The sequence below is a fragment of the Ictidomys tridecemlineatus genome, chromosome 7 (genome assembly GCF_052094955.1).
Source record: "Ictidomys tridecemlineatus isolate mIctTri1 chromosome 7, mIctTri1.hap1, whole genome shotgun sequence".
NCBI classification, from domain to species: domain Eukaryota; kingdom Metazoa; phylum Chordata; class Mammalia; order Rodentia; family Sciuridae; genus Ictidomys; species Ictidomys tridecemlineatus.
Genome location: NC_135483.1, coordinates 74695663 through 74700102, shown reverse-complemented (window position 1 = coordinate 74700102; position 4440 = coordinate 74695663). Strand labels below are relative to the sequence as shown.

At 39.5% G+C, this 4440-nt stretch overlaps 1 pseudogene; it reads right to left on the bottom strand.

Moving 5' to 3' along the window:
* Window positions 1–763: 763 nt before the first annotated feature.
* On the bottom strand, window positions 764–1659 carry LOC101962848 (HAUS augmin-like complex subunit 2 pseudogene; annotated as a pseudogene).
* Window positions 1660–4440: the final 2781 nt, after the last annotated feature.

The window sequence follows — 4440 nt, the reverse complement described above, 5'->3', positions numbered from 1 at the left end:
ACTTCTAAATAATGTTCATTCCCAGGATTCATTTCCTCCCAGAACCTCAGAATGTGACTATTGGAAATAGGGTCTCTGTAGATATAATCAAGCAAAGGTGAAGTCATACTGATTAGCATAGCCCTAAATCCAGAATGTCTGGTGTGCTTCTACGAAGAGAAAATAAACACAGAGAAGATACACCCAGAAAAGGCCAGATGGTGACAGAGACAAAGATCTGAGTGATATGTCTTCAATAGAGAGAACATCCAGGATTGCTAGCAATCACCAGAAAGTAGGAAAAGACAAGGAAGAGTCCTTCCCTAGCACCTTCAGAGAGAGCATGGCCCTATCAACACCCACACTCCAGGCTTCTAGTCTTCAGAAGTGTAAGATGAAAATTACTGTTGTTTTAAACTATCCAGTCGGTGGCTTTATCATGGCAACCATGGGAAACTGATACAGGGGAGATTATCTCTTGATGGCAAAATGCACCCACAGAGTAAGACCTCAGTTTCCCAGAGCTCATCCTCCAGTGGTATTGTTTTGGTCTACCTTTGCTACTCTAGCAGAATATGTGAAATTGTTTTATAAATTATAATAAAAACAAATCTATTGGTTCATGGTTCTGGAGGCTAGAAAGTCAACATTGAGTAGCAGGAATCTGGCAAAGGCCTTTTTGTTGCAGCATTCCCTGGAAGAAAAGCAAAAAGAGTGTGAGGGGAATGAGAGATTGAACTCACCGTCTCAATCCCTTTTATTATTATTATTATTATTATTATTATTATTTTGGTTTTTGAGTCTTTTAATCAGAAAGAAGTCAGGTCCTAATGAACTTGAAATTTTGGTACTCCAATATACTGCGGGCAGTTTCAGTAGTGCTAGCGGCAAAGCCTTTAAATACCCAAGTCACAATCAACTAGAAATTGATGTATATGACTATACATAATTAGGGAAAATAAAATTGATGATCACTTGATATTAGTTGTTTGGGCATGACCTTTAGAAGTAAAAGGTAAAGGAGAAATTATAATATCATATTTTTGAAGGTAACTATCTCCAGCTAATATTTTAGGGATACAAGAAGACATCTCCTTTTGCTGATCTGGCCACTTTATTCTCTGCCAGTTCTTCTGTCTCAGTCACCAAAACATCCATCTTGGTTAAAGCCTTGCTCCTTTTCTTTAGATTTGCATCCAAATGAGGGATATTTCTAATTGTTTAAAGATGGGTTTCCAATCTCTCAATGAAAGTCACAGCCAACTCCAGCAAATGTACCACACATCTGTGATAAAAAGCCTCCAAAGGTAAGTTTTCCTGGCACATGGGTCTCAACAGTCTTTGCCTGAGGGACCTCTTTCCTTTCAGCACAGCTTCCAGGTGATTATTCATACTTTGTAGATCATGACACTTTTGAGACAAAGAGAAAGGATGAACAACATCTGCTGCATCTTTTTCTAGTTTCAGAAGTTCAATTTCCAGGCTTTTCTGATAGATTTCGGCTTGAATATTTGTGATCTGTTGTAGTCTGGGGAATTTCTCAAAGCAAGGAGCTGCTTTCGTAGATATATTTAACATCTCCTGAGTGACCAACCCTGAAGCCACGAAGTGGCGCAACAGTAGCCCTGCGGAGTTTGGCGTGGAAGCCGGGTCCCCAGGGTTGGCCGCAGCCCTGATTCTCACACACCTCCCCGCTTGGCGCCACGAGTGAGCGGAAAGCGCGAGGAGCGCTCGGCGCGGGTCGATGACATCACAGGGCGTTCCCGCCCGGGCGGAAGCCCTGGCCTCAATCCCTTTTATAATCAGCAATAATATACTCCTAAGAGTTCTTATGACCTAGCACTTCCCATTAAACCCACATCCCAACACTACTGCATTGAGGCTTGATTTTTTTTCACATGAACTTTTTAGGAGTATGCATTCAAACCACAGCAGTGACCATCACTGTCTTTTCTGATGGCACCTGACTGTAGATCTGAAATCACCTTCACTGATTGAAGTCTCAAAGAATAGAGGCATCTTTTTACCAAAATATTTAGTATAAGTCTATAGAGCACGAGAGCTTACCAGTTAACACATGCATGAGCTTGTACAAATGGTCTAACCTTCCAAGCCTTAATTTCATCTTCCATAAAATAGAAACAGTAGTAATGCCTACCTCATGGTATTATTTAAATTCCCAAGTTAATAAGTGAAAATCACTTAGAACAGTAGCCAGCCCACAAAAACACCTAATCACTGGCAGTTGTTGTTTTTGTCTATGCCAGTCCCAAATGTCCCAGAAGGAGAACTTAAAGCTCAACAGAAATTCTCACCATGGCGACTATAATTATGACTTTGACATTTAGATTCAATCCATGAAAATCCAAAGCTTATATAGCATTATCCACAGTTGAAAACTGTATAGTCCTCGATATGAAATTCAGTAACTGCTCCAGTTCTCATTGCTCATGTGTGGTTTGCCAATTTGGAAACAACTTTTCTCAAAGGAAAGTTTAATATAGAGGTTATCCACAGTCTGAGAAACATTTCACTTGACTTGTTTCCTCATGCTTGTTACATAAAATTCTGGACTAAGTCTAAGACAAGTGTTGAGCCCACTGACATAAAACCAAGGTAGCTCCTGTGTTAGTCAGCTGTTGTGACTCTAACCAAAATATGTGACAACTTAGAGGGAGGAATTTTTATTTTGGCTTATTGTTTCAGAGATCTCCATCCATTGTCAACTGACTCCATTGCTTTGGATCTGAGGGGAGGCAGTGCTTCGTGGCAGAAGGGCATGGTGGAGGCAAGTTTTCCAACTCATAAGCCAGAAAGGAGGGGCAGGAGAGAAGGAGGAGGAGGGAAAGGAGTGGAGGAGAGGGGAGGAAGCAGGGGCAGAAATAACCCAAGGCCACATCCCCAGTGATCTGTCTCTTCCAGCCATTCCTATACCTGCCTAGAATTTCTACCCAATAGTCCTTTCATATTATTAATCTGTTAAATAGATTGATCCATTCAGGAGGCTACAGTTCTCATGATGTGATCATTTCACCTCTCAGCATTGCTGCATTTCCTCACACATGAGCTTTGGCAGGTGGGCATTCTAGATCCAAATTACAGCACTATCTCTCACTGGTAAATAATATATGCCCCTTGCCACTAGCAGCACTTAGGAGATGTAGGAATCATCTTCCATAGACTCTTGATAACAGTGACAAAGAATCATTTGTTGTTTAAAAAGAAAATATCTTCCTTTCTCTCCTTGGATTATGTAAACAAAGTGTTCTTCCTTTAACCAAAGCTTAGAACCGATCTTACATGACATGGTCAGCAGAGATGAACCAAGTATTCCTTTTATGGAGAGAATTCCAATTTCATAGGCATCTGAAGTTGCATCTTGCGGAGGCTGATGGGACATCTCCATTGCTCAGAAAACACAAATATATTTACTGTTTCATCTGTCATGAATACTGCTGTTTCCTGAACCTTACCCATTTTCTCACAATATATTTTATTTCTAGAAAGAAAGTCGGTCATAGTTATAACGAAGATCACACATCCATTTATCACATTAATAATACATGAATTCAACCATCTAAGCTGCTTAATATCCTTCAACTCTTTGTTAACTCATTTGCTCAAAATATAGAGTAACAAGTAAAATAGCAAAAGGTAGATGATGTCATGTCTCTAGGCTCCTCTTGACTGGTCAAGAAAAAAAAATCACAATTCTCAGACTTTCCTTATTTTTTATGATACTGAAAGTTTTAAGGAATATTATTCAGGGTTTTTGTTGTTATTGTGGGGTGCAGGGGTAGAATGGGGATTGAACTCAGGGGCACTCAACCACTGAGCCACATCCCCAGCCCTATTTTGTATATTATTTAGAGACACGGTCTCACTGAGTTGCTTAGCGCCTCACTGTTAACTGAGACTGGCCTTGAACTCACCAGCTTCCCAAGTTGCTGGGATTATAGGCACGTGGCCGGTCTGTTCAGGTATTTTGTAGAGTATTCTTTAATTGGGATTTGTCTGATTTTTTTTAATCATGATGAAAACTTGAGTTACCTTTATTTTTGAAAAGGAAAACCAAGGTAAAATGCTATTCTCACTACAAATTGTCAAGTGAACTATCTACATGACATCATTCTTTATGTTGATCTTGGGCACTTGGATGAGATAGTGTTTGTCAGGTTTCTCTACTCTTTTGGGCTTCTTTCCATGGTATACTTCTAGAACACAGTCACAATGAATAGCCCATATTTTAGGAGTAGGAAATTATACGAGATACTTCGTTACAGGAGCACTATTTACATAAAGTATTTGAAATTCACCTTTTCTTTCCATTCATTTATTTATTCAAAGTTATATTTGTGCCACCATGGGCTCATGTATATTTATGCTATACAATTTACTTATAATCTAGTACTGCTTTGTTTATTTTGTTTCCCAAATTGTTCCAGTTTTGGCCATTGAGAT